A 13396-nucleotide genomic window follows, 5' to 3' on the forward strand; every position below is an offset into this window, starting at 1 on the left:
AAACAAAATGGGGCTGGTGGCCGGCCCTGCTGGTTCTACCCAGACTGTAGGGCATAGAAACAAGGGCTGTGCCCCAAGGTGCTCCGCTCCTGGCAGGTGGGGACAGGACCTGGGAGTTTGCCCAGGAGCTCAGCACAGGGCGAGTATTCCTGGCTCCAGCATGCTAGAGCCAATGTGGGGCTGCATGGGCTTCCAATCTCTTAAGCCTTAGGCACCCCTTTGTAAGATGGGGTGCTGACAGCCCCCATCTCTGGGAGCAGAAGGTAGGGAGGCCCCATGGGCAGACTCACTCAGGAGAGGCCTGGAGAGTGGCTGTTGCTTAAAGCAGCCCAGGGCCTGACCCCTTGAAGAAGGTACACATGTGCACAGTCCCCAGCTTTGGGGTCCTGCTGCCAGCCTCTGGCAGTGACCCTCCTCTCACGCTGTCCCTGTAGCTATGTGGTCTTCCTGGAGCTGGTCCTGCAGATGGCAAAGAAGGACTTCATGGTGGGACACAGGGTCACCTACTAGGTCTTCACTGACCAGCTGGCTGCTGTGCCCCGTGTGCCCCTCTGGGAAGGCCGGAGGGTGGTGCTCCTCATGGTGGACACAGGGTCACCTAGTACGTCTTCACGAACCACCAGCTGCCGGGCCTGTGTGCCTCTCTGGGAAGGCCGGAGGGTGGTGGTCCTCGAGGTCTGTGGCGCCCCTGCTCTGGCACGATGTGTCCATGCAGCACATGGCGATGATCAGCCGCTTCTGTGAGCAGCGCTTCCTCCGTGAGGTGGACGACCTGGTGTGCGCGGATGTGGACTATTACGCATTGTCTCTAGAAACCGTCCAGTGCCTGCTAGTGGGACAGAGGACCCCGCCCACAGAAGCAGAGGATGTCCTTTTCCTCCAGAGCTGGGGAGCACTATCCTGGGCAGGACCTGGTCCAGGTGTGTAACCTTTCTGAAGTCCCCACATCAGCAGGCATCGTTGTGCTCTAAGAAAGGCTCCCCAGCCCTAGAGTCAGGAGCATTGAGGGATTGTCTCCCGGCCCTGGCCCAGGATCACAACCTGAAACCATCCATTCGAAGATGGGCCTCCTTCAGGAGCCAGGGAGAGGACTGGCCCCTCTCCCCCCACCCCAGGTCCAGGATGCCCAGGACTCTGTAAGAACTCTTCATTCGAGGAGGAGTCCTGGCGTGTGTGTCTCGTCAGCCCAGCAAGTGAAAGAACCAAACCCCAATGCTCAGGTTCTAACCTGAAGGCAGAATTTCCATGTACTCTTCAAGTCCAGATTTACTGTGTGCAGTGACATCTGCCCCTCCCCACTAGGTAAGTGGGTGCTGGGGAAGGGCTGTAAGGGCATGGGGCCAGCCTCCTCCCTCTTACATGTCCTTGGGGGACCCCAGGAAAGTCTTCTCCTTGTTTCCTTCCCTCAGAGGGAGGGGCTGGCCTCGTGCTCCAGGGCTCCCCACCGCGCTCCCACTCCTGAAAAAGAGCCACCCATGGACCTTTGTGTCAGAAGTGTGGTCTGCCACTGCTCCTGGGCTCCAGCCACAGGGGCCTGGCGCTGCATGGAAGGCCTTAGATTGCTTTTGGGGGAGGGGTGCTCACTGGTGACCCTGTTCACTATCCCCACAGTCTGTAGTAATCCAGGCTCTGTGCCCAGCGTAGGTCAATCCACCAGCACCCCATGCTCCTGCCATGGGAATGACTCATTCAGCATCACCCCATTGCACACAGGAGGAGAGCGAGGCCCAGAGAGGGGAGAGGGGCAAATGGCTCCAGCCACAGGGCTGTTTCAAGAGAGAAGCTGGAAGCCCAGCCTCCCAAGCCCCGCTAGCTCAACCCAGACTCCCTGAGCCCAGAGTGAGCCCTCCCCTGCTCCGGCTCACCACTGGTCCCCGAGTTTGATGACGGCCTGTTCTTCTTGGCTCTGAAGGTGTTGCTGGTCGACGAGGGGAGTCCAGCTGGAAGGGACAGGCGGTAGCTACAGGACAGAGCAACACGTCTGAGCTAGCAGGAGCCACACTCTGGTCTCCTCCTGGACCTTGCCCGGAGCTGGAATCTGGGTAGTCTCTAGGGGCCAGCATGCAACAGTCTCTGCTGACCAGGGAGCCATGGTCCTCAAGGAGAATCCACTCTGCCCTCTCCCCCACTCCTGCCTGGCCTCACCTCTCCTCACTGTGGGGCTCCAGGTCTCGAACCAGCCCCATAGGCTGCTCGGCTCCAGCTTGTAATGATTTTGCAGCTCCCGAGCAGCTGATTTCCTGGGGCTGAGGGAAGACTGGCTGCTGGTCGAGGACTGGGCTGGGGAGGGATGCAGGGGGCCTCGTGGGCTGGGGGTAGGATGGGCAGGCCAAGTCTGGGGCCCCAGCTCATGTCTGAAAATGGCTGAAATCCCTGAATGCCCACGGGTCCTCGTCATGGTAACACCCTCACACTCGGGCATCCTGGTGGTGGGCCCTCCTCCCTGGCCTCTTCCTGTCCCTCTGACTCTTAGCCAGGGCTGCAGCTAGGCAGGCTGGACCTCTGTCCCGGTCCTGCCAGAAGATGAGGCAGAAGAGGAGAGGAGAAAGGGCGGACTGATCTTCCCTGCCCTGGGCCGGCCTCCATTGCTGCCACCTCAGGTCCCCTGGCCCAGCCACGCACTTAGCTAGACCCTGGGAGGGAGTCTGCATTCCAGGCCAGCTGGGTAACAGTGACCTTTGTGTCCCCAGATATCCAACCCACCTGGCCTGCACCCTGAGGCTTGCCGCCCAGCGTGTGGGCATGGTTCTGGGCTCAGCGGATTTGGGGGCCACAGAGCACTTGGCGGTGGTGAGGCATGAGGGACCAGTCAGGTGTGGAGCCATAACTTGTGCACGTCCACAGCAGACTGGGTCATGATACACATTCTGTGTGCAGGTCCCCTGTGAACACCTAACCCTCTCAGTGGGAAGGCCTGTGTGACTGGTGCACCTGTCCTCCACCTACCCCAGAAGAGCGGCCACATTCAAGCATTTCCATGCCCAGCCCTCAGGGACAGTTGGGAACCTGGGGTCCAGAGAGGCAGGGACTGGCCCAGGACAAATGAGGGGTGCAGAGTCCAAGGAGCAGGGCTGCTCTCCAGTCCTAGGCCAGCATCAACCCACCATGAGGTTTGCTTTGGGATGAGAGCTCCTCAGACTTTTGGGGATAGCTCCCCACTCCGTCCCATGTGGGGACATGACCTTGGGCATCCCCAGGCAGATAGAAGCATGTGCACCTGTGTGTGCACGCACACACACACACACACACACACACACACCCCATTCTGACTGCCCAGCTGGGGGTCAGAAGGGGAGGACACCCTGGGAGCGAGGTGGGTGACAAGGGGGAAAGAAGAAAGAGGTCAGACTCAGCTGGGCCATGGGGCAGGGGCATCAGGACTCCTGGCCATACCCCAGATCCACAGCATGGGGAGGGGATACACGTCAGGCTGATAGTCAGGGGGTCCCCAAGGGGCCCAGGAGGGTTGCCAGGGCACTGGGAGAGGACAGGGTCTGGAGTCCAGTGTCCATCACCTCCCTGGGCACCTGGAAGTAGGAACAGAAACCCCCCGCTAGTGTGGAGGGGGTTACAGCACAAAAGGCCTCAGCTTACTCTATGGTCAATTGGGCTGTAGAGATGGGTGTCTCCAGGATCCCACAGGCTTGTAGAAGAGCCTGCTGGCCTTGGATCTCCATCCCTGACCCACTGTGCTCCCAGTCCTGGGAAAATGCTTTGTAATTTCTCGAGGTCCTTGAGCAGAGGGGCAGCCTGGGGGCTTGGGGGCTGAGTGACTCCGGGTATGCAGAACGTGGCAGAGCACTGACCACTGCTCGGGGGACCAAGGTCAGACCTCTCCCTTGGTGCGGCCTCAGGGTCCTTATTTGAAGAGGTTCCAGAGTCAGTGCTCTGGGCATGGTGAGGAGGCCTTAGGGAAGGAACTACACCAGGACAGGAGAGGGAATAGGGACAAGGAGACTCTGAGGGTCTCTCACATCGTCCCCGGAGCCCGCAGATCCTGCTCCTGTGAGACACTCAGAGACAGAGACAGAGACAGAGACAGAGACTGAACACAGGAGAGAAGGAACCAGGAGAAGTCACAGACTTTCCTCCATCAGCTTGGAAATGACATCCCATCCTTTTGCCCTTATCTCTTCCTTAGAGTGGTAGTCACAGAGGCCATCCACCCTGAGGGAGGGACTTCAGGGATGTGTGACCAGGATTCGGGAATGCCCGGGAACCACTGTGGAGACTGCCCAGCACATGGGCACAGACAAGGCCCGGGGACCTGAGCCTCAACTTAATGGGAGCCCCTGGAAGTCTGTGTCGTGAGAAGACAAGGTCAGAATCAGTTCATTGCAACCTCTCAATGGGACAAAGGGGTGGCTTTGCCTGACCCTGCAGAGCAGACCCAGCCCTCTGGAGCTGTGTTCCATGCCCCGCCCAGCCCTTTCTGGCTCATCCTTGGCATTGCCAAGTGTGTGCCCCAGCCTCCTGTGATAGCAGGAACGGAATGTATGTAGAGGTCCTACCCTGATGGTGTCCTAGAAGTAGAAGCCAGAACAACACCCCACTGTGCAGATGGGAGCCTGGGAGGCCCCTGAGAGGCACAGGGTCTGTCCAGGGTCACCGCTCTGGTCACGGTAGCAGAAGCCTGGTCTGAACTCCAGCTCTGCGTCCTCACACATGGGACACTGTGCACCCAGGACTCCTGGGGCTGTGGGGTGGGTGGTGTGGGTGTCTGTATGGATGAGGCATGGGGTGGAGGGTGAGCATAGAGCAGCTGGGTTGGGTGAGGGGGCCCTTGGGGGCTCTTGTGGGGAAGGAAGTCAGGCAAGGGAGCCCTCCCAGTGGTGACCTCACTTCCTGACAACGGAGCTCAACAGAATTTGGAACCCGGCACCAGGCACTCCACATTCCAGAGCCAGCCCCTGCCCAGCCTTGGTATTTCGTTGGAGATCCTCGAACGAAGAACATGTTTGGCGTGTTGCACTCTGTGTCCGAGGCGTGGCTGAGGAAAGCACGCCTGCAAACACTTCCTCACTGGGGATGTCGTGTCAGGGCTCCCGACGCCTGGCCATTTGGCAGGAAGGACCTAAAGGTGACACCATGAGGCTCAGAGCCGGCCAGCCCAGCCCCACAGCCTGGACTGACTGTGCAGCCCCAGGTCCCCTCCGTGTGTGTGTGTGTGTGTGTGTGTAAAAGAGGGGTCTTGTAGGGTAAATTCCCAGCAAGAGCAGGCTGGATGAGGGGTCAATACCAGTGGGCAGGTCATGTCCACACCCCAGGTCAAGCCTGGCTGGGTGGGACAGGGTGCGTGGGGACTGCGCCTCTGCCCAAGGTTTATCCCAAGCCCCGTAGGATGGGTCATCATTGCATCCCAGGTGCAGGGCTGTGCACACACAGGTCTGTGTCTTATCTGGGAGCAGCAGGGGCCTCGGGCAGGAGAGAAGAACACCGAGGCAGGGCTGTGATGCCTCTGGGCGCCATCGGTCCCTGTCTTTGCAGAAGACCATGGATGAACTGAGAGGAAGCTGGTGGCACTGCCTCCTCTCCAGGAGCAGGGACAGGGATCACCTGGAAGGATTCTGACTACTCCCAGGCCACTGTGCAGTAGTCATTCACTCAGTGAGTGTGATCCAGGAGCCAGAGCCCACGGAGGACGGAGCCCAGGGCAGGAAGTCTGGGGCTGGGTGCTTTGGTGTGTGGGGATGGGTCAGTGCTGGCTCCATCGGGGAGGAGCCCCCAGAGGCTTGGTGTGGGTCCAGGAGCAAGGACCAGGCTCAGAGCCAGTGGGTGGACTGCAGTCGGGGGACGCTCCGGGAAGGTTCTTCTGGCTGCAGCTGCTGGGACACCCTGGGCTGGGTTCTGTTCTGCAAGGCCACGAGGAGGCAGGCAGGAGGGGCGAGCTTTTTCTCCTCTCACAGCTGCTCCACTGCATCTGAGGAACTAGAGCCGGCTCCAAGTTCATGGGCAGCTCCAGAGGGAGGGGTGTGCACCATCAGTGACTTCAGCAGGAGACCAGACCTGGCACCTGCCCACGGAGCCTGAAGCTGTGCAGAGAAAGAGCCTGCTGGAGAACCTGCCCACGGAAGAGCTCTGCCCCTGAAGCCCGGCACTGTTCCTGCCCCCACACCTGCCCCTCTCTGTGTTCCTGTTCTTGCCCCTGCCCCAAATCCTGTCCCTGCTCCTGCCCCTGCCCCTGTCTCCTAGTCCAGATCCTGCAAAGGATGAAACTCCTGCCCTGCCCACCGCTCTGCCTGTGCTCCTGTTTCTGCCCCAGACCCAGCTCCTGCCCCAATTCCTGCCAGAGCCACTGCCCTTGCCCCTGCCTGTGCTCCTGTTCCTGCCCTCCAGCTCTTGCCCCTGCTCCTGCCCCTTCCTCTACCCCTGCCAGAGCAGCTGCCCCTGCCCCTGCCCCTGCCTGTGCTGCTGTTCCTGCCCCAGAACCAGCTCATGCCCCAACTCTTGCCCCCTCCCCTGCCAGAACTGCTGCCCCTTCCCTGCACCTGTCCAGTTGCTGTTCCCGCCCTGGACCCAGCTCCTGCCCGGCTCTGCCCCTTCCCTGCCAGAGCCGCTGACCCTTCCCCTGTCCCTGCCTGTGCTCCAGTTCCTGCCCCAGACTCTGCTCCTGCCCCAACTCCTGCCCCTTCCCCTGCCAGAACTGCTGCCCCTTCCCCTGCCCCTGCCTGTGCTCTGTTTCTGCCCCAGACCCTGATCCTGCTCCTGCCCCAACTCCTGCCCCTTCCCCTGCCAGAACTGCTGCCCCTTTCCCTGCCCCTGCTGTTCCGGTTCCTGCCCAGGACCCAGCTCCTACCCCCAGACCCAGCTCACTGCCCCCAATCCTGCCCCTTCCCTGCCAGAACTGCTGCCCCTTTCCCTGCCCCTGCCTGTGCTCTGGTTCCTGCCCTGGACCCAGCTCCTGCCCCAGACCCAGCTCCTGCCCCAGCTCCTGCCCCTTCCCCTGCCCCACCCTGCCCAGTTCTCTGGACCCAGCTGCTGCTCCAACTCCTGCCCCTTCCCCTGCCAGAACTGCTGCCCCTTTCCCTGTCCCTGCCTGTGCTCCAGTTCCTGCCCAGGACCCAGCTCCTGCCCCAGACCCAGCTCCTGCCCCTTCCCCTGCCCCTGCCTGTGCTCCGGTTCCTGCCCGGACCCAGCTGCTGCCCCAACACCTGCCCCTTCCCCTGCCAGAACTGCTGCCCCTTTCCCTGCCCCTGTCTGTGCTCCGGTTCCTGCCCAGGACCCAGCTCCTGCCCCAGACCCTGCTCCTGCCCCAACTCCAGCCCCATCCCCTGCCAGAACTGCTGCCCCTTTCCCTGCCCCTGTCTGTGCTCTGGTTCCTGCCCCGGACCCAGCTCCTGCCCCAGCTCCTGCCCCTTCCCCTGCCAGAACTGCTGCCCCTTCCCCTGACCCTGCCTGTGCTCTGGTTCCTGCCCCGGATCCAGCTCCTGCCCCAGCTCCTGCCCCTTCCCCTGCCAGAACTGCTGCCCCTTCCCCTGCCCCTGCCTGTGCTCTGGTTCCTGCCCAGGACCCAGCTCCTGCCCCAGACCCAGCTCCTGCCCCAATCCTGCCCCTTCCCCTGCCAGAACTGCTGCCCCTTTCCCTGCCCCTGCCAGAGCCACTGACCCTTCCCCTGTCCCTGCCTGTGCTCCTGTTCCTGCCCCAGACCCTACTCCTTCCCCAACTCCTGCCCCTTCCCCTGCCAGAACTGCTGCCCCTTTCCCTGCCCCTGCCTGTGCTCTGGTTCCTGCCCTGGACCCAACTCCTGCCCCAGACCCAGCTCCTGCCCCAGCTCCTGCCCCTTCCCCTGCCAGAACTGCTGCCCCTTCCCCTGCCCATGTCTGTGCTCCAGTTCCTGCCCAGGACCCAGCTCCTGCCCCAGACCCAGCTCCTGCCCCAAACCCAGCTCCTGCCCCAGCTCCTGCCCCTTCCCCTGCCCCTGCCAGAACCACTGACCTTGCCCCTGCCCATGCTCCTGTTCCTGCCCCAGACCCTGCTCCTGCCCCAACTCCTGCCCCTTCCCCTGCCAGAACCGCTGACCCTTTCCCTGCCCATGCCTGTGCTCCTGTTCCTGCCCCAGACCCAGCTCCTGCCCCAGACCCTGCCCCTTCCCCTGCCAGAACTGCTGCCCCTTTCCCTGCTCCTGCCTGTGCTCTGGTTCCTGCCCTGGACCCAGCTCCTGCCCCAGACCCAGCTCCTGCCCCTGCTCCTGCCCCCTCCCCTGCCCCTGCCTGTACTTCTGTTCCTGCCCCAGACCCTGCTCCTGCCCCAACTCCTGCCCCTTCCCCTGCCAGAACTGCTGCCCCTTCCCCTGTCCCTGCCTGTGTTCCTGTTCCTGCCCCAGGCCCTGCTCCTGCCCCAACTCCTGCCCCTTCCCCTGCCAGAACTGCTGCCCCTGCCTGTGTTCTGGTTCCTGCCCTGGACCCAGCTCCTGCCCCAGACCCAGCTCCTGGCCCAGCTCCTGCCCCTTTCCTTGCCCATGCCTGTGCTCTGGTTCAGGCCCCAGACCCAGCTCCTGCCCCAGATCCTGCCCCCTCCCCTGCCAGAACTGCTGCGCCTTCCCCCTGCCCCTGCCTGTGCTCCTGTCCTTGCCCCTGACCCAGCTCCTGCCCTGGATCCTGCACCTGCCACTGCTGCTGACCCTGTCCCTCCCCTGCTCCACCTGCCCTGTCCCGCTCTTGCACCTGTCCCTGCTCCTGTCCCTGCCTATCCCAACAGCTGCCCCTACTCCCATGCTCGCTTTGCAGAGGTATGAACCACATCCAGGCCCACAGCCCTGCAGGAAGGCTCTTTTGTGCAATTACCCTTAGTTCCTTCCGCGAAACTGACATCCCAGCAGAATAGCTTCATCCCTCCCTATGTTCTTCTCTCTGGTACATATTGACTGGTACTTTATCTTTTCATGTTCTGTATACTGTATATTATTGATTTTCCAAGTAAAATTACTTGTTTTCAATTGAACACGTCATGCACATTGAGTATATAACACAATGTTGTGCCACCCCACCAGAGAACATTGCTGCAGAATATCTCCTTCCCAAAGGAGAGTCCCTGAACCAGAAGCCCTCCTGCCCATTTCTCCCCAGCCCACACCCTCAAAACCCCTAAGTCTGTCTCTCTGTTTCTTTACCTGTTCGGATGTTTCTGTAAGTGGAATCACAATAGGTACCTTCTGTCTGCCCAACCTATTTTCAAAGGGGACTCTTTTTCTGTGTTTATCTGACATAGATTTCTTATTCGATACTGAAATCCCGATGGATTACAGATCAGACATAATCATAGAGACCACTTTAGGAATTATTAAGGCACAATCTCAGACGAACCCCTGCTCCTCTGGGACACCACGGCCTGACCTCCAGACAGGAACAGTGCTCTTCCTGTGACCCACACAGAAACCAGGGAAATGCAGAAAGCTAGTAGACACACCACAAAGGGCAAAAGCATTGCTCACAACCCAAGGCCAGAGAAAGGTTTCCCCTGCCTCTGGTCCAAACCGTGCTCCAAGTCACTGGGTTCCACAGGGACAGAGACCAAACACATGCAAGTCCAAGGGGGAGGACAGGCACACGGGGAGTATGTGTCAGAGATGCGGGAGCTCCCGGGGAAGGACTCCGGCAAAGGAAACCCTACGGAGGCAGCACTGGTCACGTTCAGGTCAGCAGGTTTCTGGTCCGGGGACCAGCAGCCCTGGGGAGAATGTGAGGACACAGAAGTCCCCTGCAGGTCCCCTGGAGAGAAGGGTGACGGGCACCCCTGTCTGGGAGAACAGTGAGCCGCACCCATCCCAGGTCACAGGTGCACCCATGACCTAGCACGCTCGTCCTCGGACTCACCCCTGAAAACTCTCTCGGTTTTTCACAGATGTATTTTCAGGAGTGTTCATCACAGCAGTGGTGGAGAGAGCAGGCTATGCACCAACACTAATGCCCAAGGAGATGGATGGGATCCTCGGTCCCAGGCCTCATGATAGAATGCCCTGTAGCTACTGTCACAGCTTCCTCTGGGGCACAGGATCTGGGAAGCCCTCCTGAGACTCCCCTCCTGCTACCCTGTTCCTGGGAACATTCAGAATGGTCGGAGGAGGAGGTGGAGAGGATCCAGGATCACAGCAGGTCCGAGGAGAAGGACGGTCAGCACTGGGAGGACAGTTGGACGTGCCCTGAGCCACCATCCAGGGCCCGGGCTATGATGCCCTCGGACCTCACCCCAAATAATGGCTCCTGATGTAGGGACCCTACTTCCGTGGTTTCACTCCCTCCCTCCCTACATCATCCGATTCAATTCCCCCCGCCTCTTTCCTTCCCCTCCACTCCTTCCATCCTCCCTCCCTCCCTCTTTCCCTCACTCCCATCCTCCCTCAGGCCCTCCCTCATTCAGCAGAGAATCTGGGGTCCCTGTTGTGTACTGAGCACTGGGGCTTCATCAGTGAGCACCCCCCAACCCATGCAGTCATGTCCACTGTGGGTGGTGACAGGGGTCACCTCAGGGTGAGCAGGGGTGATGAGCACCAGGAATCTGCTCCTGAAAACAGAGACCAGTTGCGCAAAGAAAAGAATGGAGAGACCCATGCTTAGCACTTCCTCTAGAAAAATCTAGTCCTGAAAAGTAAGTATATCCTAGACTTAACGCAATGTGAGTTCTCATAGCAGGTATGCACTGATTCCCAGAACCAACGAAGAGTAAATCATCCAGTGTCGATGGGGGTTTGTAACACACCTTTTCTGACCAAATGACAGTGATTCAGCCAACATCTCCAGGACCTCTGAGTCTTCCCAAGGCCTCTGCAATCCTCTGATTCTTCCATCGACCTCCTTGGGAAGCTCTGTCCTGTTGTCTTCCTTGTCGCCTGCCTCTTCTGGAACCCTCTGTGGCCTCCCCACCAGGGCCACCCTCACCGGGATTTCCCGTGACCCGTGGCTAGGTGCCCGCATCCTGTGCTGGGCCCCGCAAGCCCTGTGCTTTGTGCAAGGCCTATGTGCTCACTCTGGGTCACTTGGCATCTCCTCTTGCAGCGGGCTACATCTTCCTGCGCTGGGTCTCCTCTGAGCAGTCTGTGAGGCCGGACTGTGCCCATGTCACGGGCACTGAAGCGTGAGTCTAGAAGGTCCAGATGACCCACTCCCAGTCCCGGCATGTAGAGAATGGGCCGAGGGTGGTTCCCAAGCAGAGGAGGACTTGGGCCCAGGGGGCCTGAGGGAGGGCATGGCATAGTGAGCCTGCAGAAGGAGAGCGAGCACCGTGGTGGCCTGGGTGCTCAGGCCTGCTGGGAGACCAGGTCCCACATGCACTGGCTCTGTCCCCAGGACTGGAGGCCATCAGGGTATCCATACTCCCAGGCTGCAGGCTGGCAGTGACTTGCAGGGGGAGGCACCGCTGGTGCAGGAGAGAGCCCTCCACAGGGAGGAGGAGGCAGGCGCTCCCCCAGCAGCTAGAGGAACTGAGGGTGTCCACACTCCCAGGCTGCAGGCTGGCAGTGACTGGCAGGGGAGGAGGCACTGCTGGTGCAGGAGAGAACTCTCCACAGGGAGGAGGGGGCAGGCGCTCCCCCAGCAGCAGGTGCACTGGGGAGGGCTGAGGGAGCATCAGCAGACAGCAGTGATTGCAGCTGGGGTCTCCACACAGGCCCCTGCCTCAGGCCCAGCACGAGATTGGATGGCCTTTGTCCCCAAAACACAAAGTCTGGCCCAGGACCCCTCCCTCAAGCCCCCATTCCCAATCCTTTGTACACAGCTCAAGTGACAAGAAATGGCCAATAGTTTAGGTGGTGTTGGGTGCACAGGGACATTTGCTTTTCTGGCCCATGCTGTAACACTGCTGGCATTTTAAAGATCTCAAGGCTTTGATTCAAAAACTGTAGGAAGGTAGCTTTGTAGCTTTCTGGAAACTCTGTGCCTTGCAGCCCTCCCATCCCACCAGCTCTGCTCAGAATCCCTCCAGGCCACAGACCCACAGTCTTGGGTCCTCAGATGGCCCAGACGATGTGATCCAGGTGGGGCAGCAGGACACACTGCGGATTTCAGCAACCCCCCCCCCAGAAAGTGAGGGTACCACGGGGCGAGCTGTCTGAAAACAGCCAGGTCAGGGTTCCAGGAAGACACCAGGGGCACAGGAGGAACTGGGAGCATCTGAGTCAGGTGGGACAGAGCTTCCAGGCCTATTCCCTAACGCTCCTCATCACTCAGCCTTTCTTCCAGTGAATCTGCTTGGTTTCTGTTTGCCCGAACTGTTACCCGTTGCCCTGGACAGCAGAGACTCACATATGCCTTTAAATGTTTAGGCCATTGAATGCCCTCCAGTAGCCACCTCACTGCAGTTGGTGGTAAGCAAGAAGTCACTGAGGTCTCCAAGGGTCTGGACTTGGTGTTTCCCTCTTCTGAGATGGGGACACCTGTGGAAGGTGCAGATGGCCGGCTGGGGGTGGGGGGCAGGCACCTGACATGGACAGATGGGGTAGGTGAGGCCCGAGGCCCCGGGGGTGTGTGTCCGGCATCTGGACTGAACAGGTCTTCAAAGCTGCAGATTGGTTGGGATCATCTTCAGGCTGAGAAGGAAGATGAGGGGAGCAGAGGGGAGCAGAGGAGGCTCAGCTTAGACAGGAGAGGGCTCAGCCACTCCTTTGGGGGAAAAGTGGGTCAGGTCCAGGCTCATGGGGACAGACCTTAGGCCACTGTGTTACGTGAAATAAGCCAGTCCCTAAAGGACCGATACTGGAGGACCCCACTCGTGAGGGACGGAGAGCACTCTGATTCATAGAGATGGAAGGAGCTGCTGGGTGCCGGGGCTGGGGAGGGGGAATGGGGGTTAGGGTCTCATGGGTAGAGGTTCAGTTTGGGATGATGAAGAAGTTGTGGCGATGGATGGAGGTGGCAGGTGCAGAGCAGTGAATGTACGTATTGCCACTGAATTGTACCCTGAAACGTGCTTAACAGTATCAGTCGTATGTCCACTACACCACAATAGGAAAGTAGTGAGTCAGGAGGACGGGAGCCCATCGACTTGAGTCCCAGGAGGGCCCCTGAGCAGGGACCCTGCTTCTTGCTCCGCCCTCACGCTCTGCCCTCTGTTGGTGACCGAGCTCACAGTAGGCACTCAGTGAATGCTTGCTAACACATTGTGCAGAGAGAGTCCACAAGTGCAAACCCTCCAGTGGGCACTGAGGGATCCCAAGAGGACGCGCATCCAGACAGAGCCGGCCCACATCTCACAAACACCAGCACAGAAATAGCCATTTAAAACCAAGGCAGGAACCAGAAATAACCCAGAGGGCTCCATGCTCCCTGGAGGCCGTGCTAGCGGCTCAGCCTCTGGCGGTCAGGGACTGGGGTCTGGAGGTGGCTCGGGCGCACCCCTGACCCTGAAGGCCCATGGCTGCCGCGAGGTGCAGGGACTGGGAGGAAGACCCAGCCAGGCGTTCTGG

The sequence above is a fragment of the Ursus maritimus genome, unplaced genomic scaffold (assembly GCF_017311325.1).
Source record: "Ursus maritimus isolate PB19 unplaced genomic scaffold, ASM1731132v1 scaffold_8, whole genome shotgun sequence".
Taxonomy (NCBI): domain Eukaryota; kingdom Metazoa; phylum Chordata; class Mammalia; order Carnivora; family Ursidae; genus Ursus; species Ursus maritimus.